The following is a 17,031-nucleotide window of genomic DNA, read 5'->3' on the forward strand; positions in this document are numbered from 1 at the left end:
AAGACATTATCACCCATCATTGTCAGAAAGTAGGAGAGAAATATGGCGGGTTTTAAGGAAGGAATGGGGAGTACGGCACCAAGGGAGAGAAGAGAGGTGGGGAAAATATATTTGGAAAATGACAAAAATAATAGAATATCACTGTTTACTATTTCACCATCTTTTAAGTCAGTATACAGAATCCTTGATTATGCAGTACTTCCTCAACATTTTTTAATGGATGTTACTGAAAAACAGAAAGGGAAAATATTTATCATGTCTTAATAATAAAAACCCAGTTCCAGAGGAGAGAAATCTTAGAAAGCACAAATTTAGTGCAGACATTTTAAATGGAAGCTTTATTGGTCAATCAGGAAAGAAGAAATGATTATTGTTCTTTCCTAAATTTATTTTGAAGGTAAACATAAAAATAACCACATGATCAGTTGGGTGCTACTCTTTAGAAACTTAAACTCAGGTTCTCAATTATGTTCTGCCTTTATAGGATCCATGGAGGGGATGCCTGGCAAATGTGGTCAAATAGCTTCAAGGGCCATTATGTCAATGACAAGGGTCACTACTGAGCGGCCACAGAAGCTCTGAGCCACTTTGCCTCAGAAGCCCAAAGTATGCTGAGAACATGGATAACCTGGCAAGACTTGGGGGACTGTTGAGTGGGGAGTGAGTGACACAATCAAATTTACACTACCGAGGTAATTTTGGAAGCAGTTTGAAGAAATGGAGATAGAGATTGAGAACACAGGCAGAGAGGAAGTGAACCTAAGAAAGAGGGACAGAATCCCGTCAGAAAGAAGAGTGTTCTTCAAAGGCTCGGCAACTTTAGGCACACAAAATCAAGCACTGCATAGATGTTCAGCAGGGGCCTGAATTAAGGAATGAGATGTAGGGTGTAAGAAGGGAAATCTAAAGAAAGCCTAGTTGATGACTTCGGATGATGGGATGCGGGAGGTGTCTCCCCAGGCCCACCAAGTGAGTGGTGAGCCATCTGTGCAGCTGTGGAGGAAGTACTAGAAATAGGGCGTACTGAGCTTGAGGTATCTGAGGAGCACTCGAGTAGACAGATGTCCAGGAGCCAGGTGAATATATGGAGCTGAAATGTGAGAGAGCCGTCAGCTTATTTGAGCTTCGGATGTGGATAAAATCGCCCTGAAAACATGTCAAAGGCTGGGGACTGGAGGCTGGGGATTTGAGACGGTCTTATTCTAGCTGCCACACTTTGGAAGAGGCAGTGATAAACTGCAGCAACCTTGCGATATGGGAAATGGTTGGGAGGACAGGAGAACGGAGAGGGGGAGGCCACCCCAACGTGAGTGTGTTCCATAAAGGCTTGGGCTCCCCCACTTCCGGAGCAGAGCTAGGGCCAACCCCGGCAAGTTAGTGGCGGGTGCTTTGCGCTTCATAGGAAGGAGGCCAACTGAGTAACCGACCACCACAAGCTGACTGCCTGACCAAGCAGTGAGCTTCGGCTCCATCCGCCAAATGGGGGGGGGGGGGGGAGGGGGTGGAGAGCAGAGCTTAGAGGGGGAGGCAGAGCAGAGCTTAGGTGGGAAACGTAATTACACGGATCTTCCTGCTTCTTTCCACATTCAGGCTCTGGGATAGCCAGTGCACTGATAGAACGGAGTGCAGCAAGATTTCAGCATTAACAGAAAATGAGCAGACTGTCCCCAGAAAGGAGGGTTTGAGGTGGTTTTTCAGTTTTCACCTTCATTTCCCCATTCTTCTCTGATGTCTCCCCTCTCTTCAAACAGTTCTCCACAAGAGCCTGTCAGTAACAAACTCCGTTTCTGTCACATAAAAAATGTCAAAGAAACCAAATAAGAAAGAGAAGAGCAAGGAGAGGTGGGTCATACGACATTTCTTTGAGCCCTAAAGTCTTTTTTTTTTTTTTTTCTTCCTGTTCAGATTGTCTGAAATTCCCATTTCGTCTCCAGCACTGCGTCTCAGGGCGTGCTCTGCATTTCCACCTCTGCCTGCCCCTCCGGTGGGCCCAGGAAGCAGAGAATATCCTTCCTCTCCTCCTAACACACACGCATGTGCACGCACACGTACGCGCACGCACGCACGCAAACGCACGCACAACCCCTTCCTCCTGTGCTGAGCACGGCCTGAAATTCCAAAGTAGGCATTTCATTCCCCGAATTAAGCCAGCCCTCCCACTAAGACACACACCGTCTTGGGTGACATATCATTCCAAATTATTACTGGCCTTTTAGGCCTTGTGTGAATGTTACGTCTCTTTAAGAGCTGTTTTCTTTGTTCGTTTGTTTACATGGGAGATGAATCAAAGACGTTGAAGCCCAAGGAGAGGGGAAGGAGAGGAGCCTGGAGACACAGGACTGGAGCCTCTCTGTCCTTCCTCGCTGGTCTTCCAATGCCACCATTGCCTGTCTCCTAGGATTTTTGCCTCTGGCAAGAGGTTATCTTACCAACATTTTTGACAACTTCTTTTGAGTTTATCCTGGCTAATTTCTTCCTCCTCTCCTTACTTGCCACAACTGTGATTCATTTCAGTCAGAGATGTATTATTTATCTTTACTGAATGTAGATCCTCAACCTGGTTATTTTAGGTTCACATTAATGTCTCTTTCGTGGTTTCCCTCGTGATCTGAAAATTTGGTTCCGTCCCAAATCTTAAGGCATTTCATCCATTCTCATTACTGTGCTTAGTAACCAACCTTAACTTTAAAAAAGAAAAAAAAAATCTGAGGGTCATTACTAAAAATGGTTTAGCCTCTAAGAGAAGCCTGAGAATTCTTCTGTCATTCCAGGCACCTGGAGACATTTTCCATAGGCACCCACCTGTGGGAAGCAGGCCCTGGAAGGCAAGACTGGCAGTGAGTGGGACCTTATCCATCTACTGGTGTCATCAAGACCTGAGACAGAGATTGGTAGCCAGGTTGTGACATCCTTCAGTCCCTTCAGACTAGCATGGCTGGCCTGTGAGTCATATCAGGCCATATGCTTCTTTTCCTGCTGAGCACATCTGAAGATTGATACTGAGTGATTACGCCATGTTTAATCATGAACACTCCAGTACTTGGAGAACTTACTGATATTAAGCAGAGTAGAAACATAGGGACTACCCCATTATGTGGTGTGGCTAACAGTAGATATACAGATCCCTTTACTTTGTGGCCGTAAAGAAATGGCACTTACCCTAGAGATTTGTTGTCTGGGCCTCTTCCCTGTACCCAGCCAGCTCATCCTTGTGTTTCTGGAACTGAAGGCCCAAGAACTTTGGGATGGTGGTAGGTGAATCCTCTTTTTTTCTCTCTTAGGGAACTGTTTCTGCCTGCTGACTCTTCTAAGGATATTTGCTTCCATGGGTACAGAATAGCTCTTTCCATCCCGACAACAATCTCATGTACAACTGAAGTTTAAAAGACTTAAATGCCAGGGGTGCCTGGGTGGCTCAGTTGGTTGGGTGTCCGACTCTGATTCAGGTCATGATCTCACGGCTCGTGAGTTCGAGCCCCATGTTGGGCTCTGTGCTGACAGCCCAGGGCCTGGAACCTGCTTTGGATTCTGTGTCTCCCTCTCTCTCTGCCACTCCCCTGCTCATGCTTTCTCTCTCTCTCTCTCTCTCTCTCTCTCTCTCTCTCTCTCTCTCTCTCAAAAATAAATAAACATAAAAAAAAAGAAAAGTTAAATGCCTGAACTAGGGGTCTCAAAACTGGAGAGTTGTGACCCAAACTCAGGGTCATCTGTCTCCAATACCCTATGTTCCCCTGTCGTGACCAAAAACAAAATAAAAGCCTGTTCTCTTTACTATGCTAAGAGAATACTAGAAAAAGTAGAGAGATTTGAATTCCTAGGAGTTCAGATGCTAATATACTCTGACCTAATAAGCTAAAACCACTATTTAAAAACTGATAGTAAAAATACTACTTAAAGAAGATTCAGATATAAAGTAGTAGGAAAGATAAGGGGGGGGATGTATTTAGGGAAAATGTGGCCCAAGGATTTGAATTGGCTTTGGGGTTTGGGGCTGGCCACTGTGACAGAGAAGAAGGCCAGACAGAATGGTACTCTTGGGTCCCTGAGAAGTCAGGGAGTCTGGAGAAGGGCTGAGCAATCAAGTGGGAAGTCTTCTAACCACGAGCTCTAACTTAGACCAACAGCTTTCCAGGATTTCCCCCCAGCAAATCTATTTGCTTTATACTACATTATTTCTCTCTCAAGGAAGTATTTTCACATCGGACATTCACCACTGATGCTGATGTGTGAGCAAGTGCTTGGGCCCTAATCTCAGCGTTTCCCTTTATTAGCTGAGTGACAGTTCACCTCTCTGGACCTAACATTTCCCTATAAAAATGCAGGGACACAGTAGCTAATTGGTTTCTAGGTTGCCTTCCTCAGCTTTCTTATTCCATGAGTGGTCAATGCCATGGCATTTTGGGTTCCTCTTGCGTTTGGGACACACTGGGGAGTTATGTTAATCCACTTCATCCCTCCATTAATGGACTCATGAAAGGATTTGTCAGGTCAACTATGAAAGATACATGAGTAAAGAAAACAAATACAGAAAGCAGAGAAGAAGAGATACTCTGTGATATATAACCGTGAGGTTCGGAGTAAAGGCACAGTTTAGAGGCAGTGGGAGAGCGGCAGTCACCCTCACTGTAATGGAGGGCCATATGAAGCTATAACAGGGCCAGGAGGCAGCTCTGAGCACCAGAGTTGGGTTTGGGCACGTTCTGTCCACACCATTCAGCTCTGCTGGCACACTGTTTATCAAACATCATTTCCTGTCTGTATGAGCAGGGTAACAATCTCCATTTCCCTTAGAAAAATAAATGGAATAATACCATCTACTCCTTCATGGTATTATATCATCCCTAAAAGGAAATACGATAAGCCCATTTAAATATAAATAAGGTATATGATTATTCCCATTTCTTTGAAATAGTGACACATGTTTTCTGTAAAAGATCTATGATCAATCTTATATAAGAAATAACCTATTCCGGGGGCACCTGGGTAGCTCAGTTGGTTAAGGGTCTGACTCTGAATTTTGTCTCAGGTCATGGTCTCCCGGTTCGTGAGTTCGAGCCCCACATTGGGCTCTGTGCTGGCAATACAGAGCCTGCTTATGACTCTTTCTCTCTCTGCCCCTCCCACACTTGTGTGTGTACGCGCTCTCTCTCTCTCTCTCTTTCTCTCTCTCTCTCTCAAAATAAATAAATAAATAAATAAAAAGAAAGTACCTGTTCCATGAAGGACATTTTTCTTGTACCCAGAAAATGAATCATTTGCAAAGATGAGAGCCACCCTGGCAGAGGTCGTAGATAAATAAGGTTTGGGGGGTGGCATAGCCACTTGTACATCCCCGTCACCCACAGACATGGCCCCTGTAGCAATGCTTGCATCTGCAAAGCCAGGCTGTACGTGGCCCACCTGTAGTGAAACACTCATGTAACAGATACTCCCTTCTGAAAAGTTAGAATCAGATCTGAGAGATGGTAGGAAGTTTCTGTTGGTACTTAAACCAGAACATCCTGGCACATCCCAGTTTGGCCCAGTGCAAGGAGAAGCTGAGAAAACAATAAAGAGATGAGCGGGGAGATGAAGTATCGACAGAGACAGATGAAGCTGCTGAGGCCAGACCATCACGTGGCCCTTCTGTGCTTCCTGCCTGTGTCTCGAATGCAATACCCTCGCATCCCGTAAGCCCTACTGTTTTGCTTACACAATTGTGAGTAGATATCTGTTACTTAAACCCAAAGGATCCCTAATTAAATATCCTGAATTCCAAGACCTCTTTCCGTTTCTTATTTTTGTTTAAGGCTTCTCGTTGGTGTGTGAGATCTGGTGAAGTATCAGCGGAGTGGGAGATGAAAACAGGTTCATTTTACTAGTAATGGCTGCTGGTCGAGCAAGCCCCTTCCAAGTCTGATGATACTATAGGCTGCTTGGTTGTTTGTCTGGTCCTCCTAGGTCAGTGTTTATCCTCGGTTTTCTCTTAGACATTGGAGGAGGAAGAAGGGACACTCTGTCCTTGGCATGACTAGTATTGCTCAGTGGTACATCTGTTGACCTAAGTCATTAATGGGGCCTTCCAGAAGCAGCCAATCCTTGCTCAAGCAGTAGGTCAGCCATTCTGATTAGAATCAGCATCAACCACCCATGAAACTAGAAGCGTCCCCCGTGATTTATGGTTACAATAAAGCCTCACTAATTAACTATAATTGGGAGGAAAAGCTTGTCGCAAATTTAAGACTCTGAAAGAAACAACATTTTAATTTCTTCCAACTTTGCACAGTGATTTAAATTAGGTTAAGCAAGTATACTTGACTTAATGTATAAATAAAAATTATTTCTAGATAGCACCTCAACTTAATAGGTGCATTTTTGGTATGTAAATGGTCTTTGGAACAGCTTGTTGTTTTAGGCAGGCGATTTAAGCATTCCACTTATGTTCTTATAGTATTAATAGTTTAGAACGTGCTTTTCAACACTGAAAAATCAGTAAGTTAATCTTTTTTAATGTTTATTTATTTTGAGAGAGAGAGAGAGCGCTCATGTGAGAGCAGGAAAGGGGCAGAGAGAGAGAGGGAGAGAGAGAGAATCCCAAGCAGGTTACAAGCTGTCAGTGCAGAGCCCAACACAGGGCTTGAACTCACAAATCACGAGGTCATAACCTGAGCCGAAATCAAGAGTTGGACGACTGAGCCACCCAGGCGTCCCTGATTAAGTTAATCTTAACACTTGTCAAAATTATTTTTAAGCAAGTAGGGTCTGAATGGCGGAGATTATTATTATTTTTGGATCAATATGACAATGATTGGGGGAACAATGGTATGAGTTAGCGTGTCATGAAAACCTATTTTAAAGCTTCCTACATCTTTCATAGGGATTTACATTGCAGTTGAAAATGAAGTGATTTATTTAAGAGTCCAGTGGAGTGATTGTACTGTGGATGTGCTAAAAATCATTTCTCCTGCATATTTGATGACGCTGTGATCTTTAGACCATGGTTCCAATTTATAAGGAGAAGAAGGTACATGCAAATAAGCCTGTGATGGGGTGTTTGGTGCCCCAAATCATTTCTCCCGATTGTTTATTTGCTGTTTATGAAATCTAACGAAAATGAACTGGGATACCAAAACTGGTGTGGTGAATAGCGATGTCTTAAATGGCTCCACTTAATTTTAAGACTGCAAGAATGTCTCATCAGATCACCTGATGTGAGCTGCTTTGGGCTATCAAGGCACAGAATTTTTGTTTCCGTGGGCGGGTTGATGGGGGAGGGGGGGCCGGAGAAAGCCTGACTCATGCTGGCCATTCATTTTCCAGGGAACCCTCCTCCCACTTGGTTCCTCTCCTTCCTGTTGCACTAGGTGGTTTCAGCTTCCTGCCTTGCTTTTAACCTGAACCCATAAAAATCACCTACTTCAGTAGAATGGAACATGCCTGAAAACTAAGGCAAGTTTTAGAACCCCTTGGAAACTGAGTACATTCTGGTGTTCCTTCCTGCAGAAGTAGGGGCTGCAGCCTTGCCCCACTGGGCCCAGAAGTACATCTTTGACTCCATGGGGTCAAGTCTGCTGGAGGCATGCCCTTGATAGATCTCCCCAGGCAGTCGAGATGGGACTAAACATGGCATTATCATTGCCACTTAGTAAAGGAGGATGAAAAGAAATGTTCTGTTGTTGAAGGCCATGGTGTGTGCTTTGTTCCCACTTGTACTTCAGCCTCTGGACAGGAATGACTGATGGGTGTGGGTAACTTCACCCCCAGGGAATTCACTGCACTTACCCATGGCACCAGCCTTTGTCCCAGTTATATGGGCTTCAACATTTTTTTATTTAAAAAAAATTAATCTTTATTTATTTTTGAGAGAGAGAGTGTGAGCAGGGGAGGAGCAGAGAGAGAGGGAGGCATAGAATCAGAAGCAGGCTCCAGGCTCTGAGCTGTCAGCACAGAGCCTGATGTGGGGCTCGAACTCACAGACCTCGAGATCATGACCTGAGCTGAAGTCGGACGCTCAACCCACTGAGCCACCCAGACGCCCCAACATTTTTTTAACGTTTGTTTATTTTTGAGAGAGCGCAAGCCGGGGAGGGGCAGAGAGGGGGGAAGGGGGAAGGAGCCAAAGCAGACTCTGAGCTGTCAGCAGAGAGCCCTATGCGAGGCTTGAACACACGAACCACGAGATCATGACCTGAGCCTAAGTTGGACGGTCACCGGACTGAGCCACCTTGGTGTCTTGGGTTTCAACATTTTTAAGTGTGTCATTGGTTTGGCACCTTTGCTTCCTTTCTGCATTCTTTCATCTTGCATAAAAATAAAGCACATGTGAGATACCAAAATCAAATTTTCCGAAAGAAAGATAGGAAAGAAGCCAGCGCTGATGACATAAGCACGACCTCCTTCCCAGTGACTCTGCTGTTGCCTCTGGTGCCACAGCCAGTCTCTGTGCATACATTCAGTGGTGGCCTCCTGACCACAGTGTGCGTGTGGCTTGGAGCAGATGCCTGGGGCAGAGTGCTAGGCATCCCTCTGCCTGACTTCTCATCCAGACCCCACTATTCACTATTTCTATAACCTCAGGAACATTACCACATCTCTCCAGGTCTTGGCTTTATGAAAAATAAATATGAGTAAGTGCTCAATAATCGCTAGCTAGCTTTGTGACATTAGGTGTAGGGTTCTGTATGGGCCTCTATGTATCTTGGGACAGAATTAGTCTCCATGTCTTATCTAGCACTGCTTTGCAATAGGGGAATAACGCTTCACATTTTGAAGTACTTGGACCCACATCTGTTGATATTTTGTCCAATTGAATGTTAATTAAATGATGCTTGCTTAACAGGTGAGGAGATATAGTACATTTACAGCCAAATGTCAATCTAAAATGACTACAGTAAGGGGGCGGCCAGATGGCTTAGTCACTTAAGTTTTCGGCTCTTGATTTCAGCTCAGATCATGATCTCACAGTTGTGGGATCAAGCCCCACATCGGGCTCTGTGCCAAGCATGGAGCTTGCTTAAGATGTTCTCTCCCTCTCTGTCTGCCCCTCCCCCTCTAGCACTCTCTCTCTCTCAAAAATAAATAAATAAGCATTAAAAAATAAAGAGACAAAAGAGACAAAATGACTACAGTAAGAAGTTTCAGCTAGCTAGTTATAGGGGAGAGGACGAGGGAGGAGTTTCTGCCTCATGCAGCAGGTGGACGATGGTACTGTTTGCCAGGCAGGGATCACAGGGGAGTGCTCCTCACACCGCTAGATGATCAGTCTCCTTATTTTATTGTGCTTCGCTTTATTGCACTTTGCTGATTTTGTGTCTTTTTACAAATTAAGGGTTTGTGGCAACCCTGCATCGAGCAAGTTTATTGGCACCATTTTTCCAATAGCATTTGCTCATGTGTCTGTGTCACATTTGGGTAATTCTTGAAAAATTTCAAGCTTTTGCATTATTATTATATTTGTTATGCTAACCTGTGGTAAGTGATCTTTGATGTTCTTATTATAATTGTGTTAGGGCGCCAAAATGTAATGATTAGGTTAATCAAGGAAGGCAAGTCAAAAGCCGAGATAGGCTGAAACCTAGGTCTCTTGCACAGTAAGCCAAGTTGTGCATGCAGAGGAAACGTTTTTGAAGGAAGTTAAAGGTGCTATTCCAGCCAACACATGGATGATAAGAAAGCAAAACTGATTTAATGTTGCTCTGGAGTAACTCTGAGCGGTCTGGAGAAAAGATCAAACCAGCCGTAGCATTCCCTTTAGCTGAAGCCTCGTACAGAGTCAGGCCCTACCGCTCTTCAAATCTTCAGTTCTGTGGAGGCTGAGAGAGGTGAGGAAGCTGAAGAAGATGAGATGGAAGCTAGCAGAGGTTGGTTCATGAGGTTTAAGGGAAAAGTCATCTCCATAACATACAAGTGCAAGGTAAAGCAGCAAGTGCTGATATAGAAGCTGCAGAAAGTTCTCCAGAAGATGTAGCTAAGATAATTGATGAAGGCAGCTACACTAAACAGATTTTCAATGTAGACAAAACAGCCTTATAGTGGGAGAAGATGTCATCTAAGACTTTCATAGCTAGAGAGGAGAAGTCAATGCCTGTCTTTAAAACTTCAAAGGAAAGGCTAAACCTCTTTGTAGTAGCTAATGCAGCTGGTGACTTTAAATTGAAGCTAATGCTTATTTACCATCCTAAAACTCCTAGAGCCCTTAAGATTTATCTTAAATCTATTCTGCTTGTGCTCTATAAAGCCACAAAGCCCAAATGACAGCACATCTGTTCACAATGTGGTTTACTAAATATTTTAAGCCCACTTTTGAGACTTACTGCTCAGAAAAAGGATTCTTTCAAAATATTACCACTCATTGACGATGTGCCTGGTCACCCAAGGGCTCTGATGGAGATGTACGTGAGATGAATGTTGGTTTCCTGCCTGCTAACACAACATCCCTTCTGCAGCCCGTGGATCAAGGAGTAATTTTGACTTTCAGGTCTTCTTATTTATTATAATAAGATTTATTATAGAAATATCCATTTTTATAGTATTTCTTATAGACATATATTGTGTAAGGCTTTAGTTGCTATAGACAATTCCTCTGATGGATACAGAGAAAGTCAATTAAAAAATTCCCAGAAAGGATTCACCATTCTGGATGTCATTAAGAACATTTGTGATTCAATAGGAAGAGGTTGAAAATATCAACATAAACAGGAGTCTGGAAGAAGTTGATTCCAACCTTCATGGATGACTTTCAGTAATTCAAGACTCGAGTGGAGGAAGTCACTGCAGATGGGGTGGAAATAGCAGAGAACTAGAATTAGAGGTGGAGCCCGAAGATGTGACTGAATTGCTACCATCTCATGATCAAACTTGAACAGATAAGGAGTTGCTTCTTATGAATGAACAAGGAAAGTGGTTTCTTTGAGATGGAATCTACTCCCGGTGAAGATATGTGAAGATTGTTGAAATGACATAATGGAAACAGCATGATTTGAGAGGATTGACTCCAATTTTGAAAGAAGTTCTACCGTGGGTCAAATGCTATCAAACAGCACTGCATGCTACAGAGAAATTGTTTGTGAAAGGAAGAGTCCATTGATGGGGCAAACTTCATCGTCTTATTTTAAGAAATTGCCACAGCCACCCGAGCCTTTAGGGGCCACCACCCTGATCTGTCAGCAGTCATCAACAACAAGGGAAGACTTTCCACCAACAAAAAGAGTACGACTTGCTAAAACCTCAGATGATGGTTAGCATCTTTTAGCAATAAAGTATTTTTTTGAGTTTATTTATTTATTTTGAGAGAGGCAGAAATAGCATGAGTGGGGGAGGGATAGAGAGAGAGAGGGAGAGAGAGAGAATCCCAAGCAGGCTCCGCACTGTCAGCACAAAGCCCAATGCAGGGCTCGAACTCACAAAATCACAAGATCATGACCTGAGCCGATACCAAGAGTCAGACATTTAACCACCCGAGCTACCCAGGTGCCCCAGCAATAAATTATTTTTAATTAATGCATGTGCATTGTTTTTTTTAGACACGATGCTTTTGCACACTCAATAGACTACAGTATCCTGTAAAACTAACTTTTGTATGCCCTGGAAAACCGAAGAATTCGCTTGACTTGCTTTATTGCTACATTTGCTTTATTGTGGTGGTCCGGAACCGAACCCACAATATCCCCAGGGCATGCTTGTATTTGAGGAGATGTTGAGTTTCATGTGTCCATGGAACATCTAAAAGAGATGTCTCATTTGAGGCTGGACCTTGGGAGAGAAACCTAAGGGCTAGCAGGTTATAGGTAAGAGTTGCCAAGTCTTTGCACCTGCCAGTCCTCCTGTCTAGAAGACTCTCCAGCTTTGCTCCCTGTCTCCCTAAGATCTTTGTTCAGATGTCACCTTTGCAGGAGGATTCTCCTGGCCCCCCAAGTTTAAGTGGCAATTGCCTCCTACCAAAGTACTTCTCGTCCACCTTCTGTGTATCACATTTTCCCCATAATACATAGCAGTATCTAAACTACTATCTAAAACTACCATTTTACTTACCTTTACATATTTATTTCACTTATGATGTTCTACCTATTAGCATGTAAGCTCCCTCCATGTGGGCTGGGGTTTTTGTCTGTTTTGCGTACTTCTGTATGCCCAGTTGCTATAATGGGACCTGGTACATAAAAGCACTCAACAAATGGTTGTCAGGTGAGACATTGAGCCCTTACGTATGCCTGACACTCAGTACTTTATTGTTGAAATGACACAAAGGGTTTCGAATATCACATAAACTTAGTTGATAAAGAAGCAGCAGGATTTGAGAGGATTGACTTCAATTATTTTTTAAGTTTATGTCTTTTGAGAGAGACAGAGAGAGAGTGCCAAGCAGGGAGGGGCAAAGAGAGAGGGGGGCAGAGGATCTCAATTAATCTCAATTCATCTTTGTATGTTGGATCTCAAGTAAACTAAATTTAGGAGATGCAGCTTTATAGCTGGTACCAAGAGCCAGGAGGATGCATGAGATCTGTAGGGAGAGTGTTTAATGAAAAATAACAGGGGACCTATGACAAAGAAATAAAGCATATCATCCTTTTAGACACGGGCAAATTTGGAAATGGACCCTACATCGAAAAGCAAGAAAAGCCAGTCAGAGCAGGAGGAAAATCGAGCTGCTGTAGAGCAGACAGACCCATAGGGAGGAAATGTCCAAAGTTGTCAGATGCTACAGAGAAGCTGGCTTAAGTAAGAAGCAAAAAGTGATCGAGAGAGATTGTCTGTGTAGTCTTGCCACCCTGTGTGCTGCCCCTGATTCAGATTCACTGCTGGCAAGCCTCTTACCAAAGTGGGTATTGTTATATAATAACTAATTATATCATAATTGCTTTTATTACTATCTCCTCTGATAAAGCATACTGCAAGGATATAAACGGCAGAGTTTACTTTTAAGCAAAAGGTTGATGATTAATCTACAGTTCAGTGGTTCCCAGACTTTGGAATGTCATGAACTGGTGAATTTGAGGGAGGGGAATGGGCCACTGAAATATTAGGCTGCCTGCCTCACAGTCAGCTGGTCGTCGTGCTCAATTCAGATAGGGCAGTCCATCCATGGGAAGTGAATAATTTAAGAATCATTTAGGAGACATGAAGCCCAGACAATAAGATCACTTGTGTTGGTTTGACTTGTAGTCTTCATTGCAAGTCAGAAATCTTTTTGGAAAAGGTATGACTTATGGTCCTTTGCCGCCAACGACTTGCCCCATAGTGGACAGACACTCTTACCATTTACCATTACATTTACCATGACTCACATTTCTGAAAGTCTGGATTGAAGCAGAGAAAGTGCTGTTCCCAGTGGTGCCAAGGAGTAGCCTGAGCAGTTTGTAGCACCTTTGACTAGTAATCTCCATCAACTTCCCCACCCCATGCCACAAATAAATATACAGTCATATAATCTCAGTTTTAAAATGTGTTTGTTAGGTCACCGTCAGGCAAATCCCCAGCTGCCCTCACTGGCCCCTCCCTTCCCTCCCACCCACGACACACACACCTGGCAATGGGCAGGTGAGAGTCTACGCGATATGGTTGCCTGATGTTGGTTGTTAATAGAGTAAAGCTTTAAAAGGAGGAAATTACTAACAGGATGGAAGTAACTTTAAAAAGGAGCCTCAACAAAGGAGGCTTTTTTCCAGGGCCAAGTCTGCCTTCGGCGATAGAGCAAATTAGGCATTCCTTTTGCTTCTGACAGTATTTCAAAACTGGATAGCCTCCCTCAGTTATGGAGAGTACAGCTACTCATTCATTATCAGATTGACATTAGCCAGAATATTTTAATGTCAACAAAGACATTTGAATGATTGTTAGCCTAATTATTTCTTATATCCCCTTTGGAAGTTCCCATGTGTACAAGATTTTAAATAAGGAGTATGTCCAGATTGATTCTTTTTTTTGTTCTTGTGAGAATCCTGAATTTTATCAAGGGTGCAGTCTAATTGAACTTGGAATAAAGCTTTAGTTTCATATTTTCTGGCTAATGTTCCATAAATGTCATAACTTTGCTGTTTAATGGGGAGTGTGTTTTTATGTAATAGATATGCCAAACATTAATGAAGGGAAGAAGAGAGGGAATGACTGAGAAATGCCATCTCAAGCTCAAAAACATCAAAATTAGCAATAAAAATAGAAGTTTCTTAGCTCCAGGAATGGGAGGGAGATAGTCACAGACATAAGAGAAGACACAGCCTGATCCTTGCTTCCAGTTTGCTAGGAGGGGACTCACAGGGTGACCCTGACCCAGCAGTTCAACTGCCTTGTGCCTGTGTTTCCTCCATGTATTCATGGGGAACTGTAGTGCTCCTTTGCTTAGGTGGCAATGAGGTCTTCAGTGGGCATGGGAGTATCGTAGCGATCCTGCAGTGACATGGCCCTGGGTCCTCCTGTCCCCTAAGGCTTTGGGTACAGACATCTAATTTGGAGATTACTGAGGGGTATTTGTGGTATTCAGACTCAGCAAATCTGTTCATCGTTAAATGAAAAGGCTTAATATCAACTGGGACTTAACGTAGCAGAACCAGCTTGAATTTAGTTGGAAGTATGAATCAGAGAAGATTTTCAAGAAATGTAGTTTCATTTAAAAGATTTATAGTAACTAGGACCAGGTTAAATCTGGGCTTAATAGCAAATCTTTAAGAAGGTACTTAAACAAATCTTTAAGAATGCCCTGTTTTTAATATATTGTCTCCTTATGCTTCTAAAAGGTATATCTACGGTGAGGATTCTTGGAAAGTACTGTCTTACGTAAATTGAGCATTATCGTACAACTATTATTTATATTCCTCATTGACTTATTAAATATTTGTTTTAATGTTATATTTTACATACTTTCCAAATCATTCTCAAATTCCTTACTAAATGAGTTCAAATAGATGACATTTTATTACTGTTATCTCTTACCCCAGGTTTTCCCTGCTGACACAGTGTTTGGCAAACATCATACATGTTTGAAAGAATGAATTAGCAAATGAATGAATGACCAAAGGCCATAGATTCAATCTTCACACCCTTTAGCTGGCCTCGCTTTATTTCATGTACAGAGACAGAATCTTGAATACTGACTATCTCTTTAATGCCACCTGCAGAGACCGTTTGTACAGCGTAGGCCACTGTCTTCGTCAGTTGAGGCTGCTGTTCAGAATATATACTGAGTGGCTTATAAACAACAGATATCTATTTCTCACAGTTCTGGAGGCTGGAAGTCTGAGATTTCTGGTGAGATCCCTCTTCTGGGTTGCAGAGTCCCTCCTTTTCATTATATTTGTCTTACGTGGTACAAAGCAGAGAGCTGCCTGGGGTCTTTTTTTTTTTTTTTTAATTTTTTTTCAACGTTTTTATTTATTTTTGGGACAGAGAGAGACAGAGCATGAACGGGGGAGGGGCAGAGAGGGAGACACAGAATCGGAAACAGGCTCCAGGCTCTGAGCCATCAGCCCAGAGCCTGACGCGGGGCTCGAACTCACGGACCGCGAGATTGTGACCTGGCTGAAGTCGGACGCTTAACCGACTGCGCCACCCAGGCGCCCCGCCTGGGGTCTTTTTTACAAGGACACTAATCCCATTCATGGGGGCTTCACTCTCATGACTGAGTCAACTCCCAAAAGCCTTACCTCCTCTGCTACCATCACACTGGGGCTTAGGATTTCAACATATGAATTTTGCAGGGACGCAAACATTCAGTTTATAACAGCCACGGAGAAGGCATATTATGCTGTGTGACAAGGGGCTTATTCCAACATGGCAGAGTCTTCTTGCTCACAGTGACAGACCGTAGCACTCTCTTCACACCTGCACATTTAGGAGTTGGAAGGTGATGTGCTTCCTGGCTTCACAGAAACTAGAAAGAGTCTGTTGTGAGTAGTTTTCTCTCTCTATCAGATCAGAGCTGTGTCTAGCTCCCAGGGCTTCCCACAATGGGATGAAAAGGCAGTGGGGCATCTGCTGGCCTCCCAAGCCAAGTGAATGGATTGTCCACGGGTGACAAGGTGATCCAAGCATCATTTCCCTGGGCTCACTGGTCCGTTTCCCATTCTACATCTCTCAGCAGCCCTGTAGCTGTGTGGCACAGGACAAAGTCCAAGGTTTAGGTAGAGAGTGCCTTTTCCCCCAAAGAAAGGCTTATGGCTTTGGGAAGTCAGGGATCTCAGGCTCAAGGAGTCATTTCCCAGCCCGTGTTCTCGGTGTCTCTGTGTCAGTGCATCTTGACCGCTCTGTCTTTGCCTTGTTCTGTGCCTCCTCCATCAGGGAGATCCTGCTCATTCACTGAGATTCAGTAGACTCAGATGCCTTCTTAAAAAGGTCTTCTCGAAGTTTCTACACAGAGCTAATCTTCCTCTTCTTGTGTTCCCAGTGATACAGATCACATTGGATTCTAGTCTCTGCTTTTGGATCTCTCCCAGAGAGCATCTGTGGGGAGGGACGGTAAGGGTTGTCATGGGAGGGACACTTCTAATTCACACTACCCCCAGTGCCCAGCAGAGAGCGGCTGCCCTCTAGAAGTCTGTGAGTGATCCAAAATCAGGCAATGACCTTATAATCACAGAGCTACTTCCAAACTCTCTTAGCCCTGTTAAAAAGATGCTAAGTATTCTACAAGGAATTTCTCAAACGTACACGTAAATTTATTTAGAGTATGGCCACCCTGAGATATGTAACACTGTGGCTGAGAAAATAAAAACAATAACCAAAAGCCATTAAAACACTAGTCACCTGTGTATATTATTTCTGGATTCAGAGCCCAACCGGCCACCTAGAGAATTCTTCCCTGATTGTATTAGACTTATGATTGTCTCCAAACCTTTTTCCAAAAACAAGAAATTCTGTTTCCTGACTTTAAACCCCTCGCTTTTTCAGGTACATTAAGATGAGATTACCATAGCCAGTTCTTTTGTATGGGACTATTCCACAAAACATTTATTGGTTCCTATGAGTTTTTAAGGTGTTAAATCTGATATCCAACAGCTGACTGTGATTATCAGTCTTGGCTCACAAATTGCTCTGCTACATATCAGCATGAGGCTTTCTGGA

The 17,031-nt window shown here is 43.4% G+C and overlaps 1 long non-coding RNA gene across 2 annotated transcripts in view; it reads right to left on the reverse strand.

Annotated features, from left to right (window-relative positions):
• The window catches only part of LOC109501360, a 31,479-nt gene extending 18,107 nt beyond the window's left edge, over positions 1-13,372 (reverse strand). The window contains exons 1-2 of one of the 2 annotated variants that reach the window (XR_002159349.3): positions 13,263-13,372; positions 158-226 (exon numbers count right to left, since the gene is read on the reverse strand). This is a non-coding gene — a long non-coding RNA (uncharacterized LOC109501360). Of the gene's footprint in view, positions 1-157; positions 1,788-13,262 lie in introns of both variants that reach the window. The other variant, XR_006600358.1, reaches the window with a different exon arrangement.
• Between the last annotated feature and the right edge of the window lie 3,659 nt (positions 13,373-17,031).

The sequence above is a fragment of the Felis catus genome, chromosome B4, assembly GCF_018350175.1.
Source record: "Felis catus isolate Fca126 chromosome B4, F.catus_Fca126_mat1.0, whole genome shotgun sequence".
In the NCBI taxonomy this organism is placed as follows: domain Eukaryota; kingdom Metazoa; phylum Chordata; class Mammalia; order Carnivora; family Felidae; genus Felis; species Felis catus.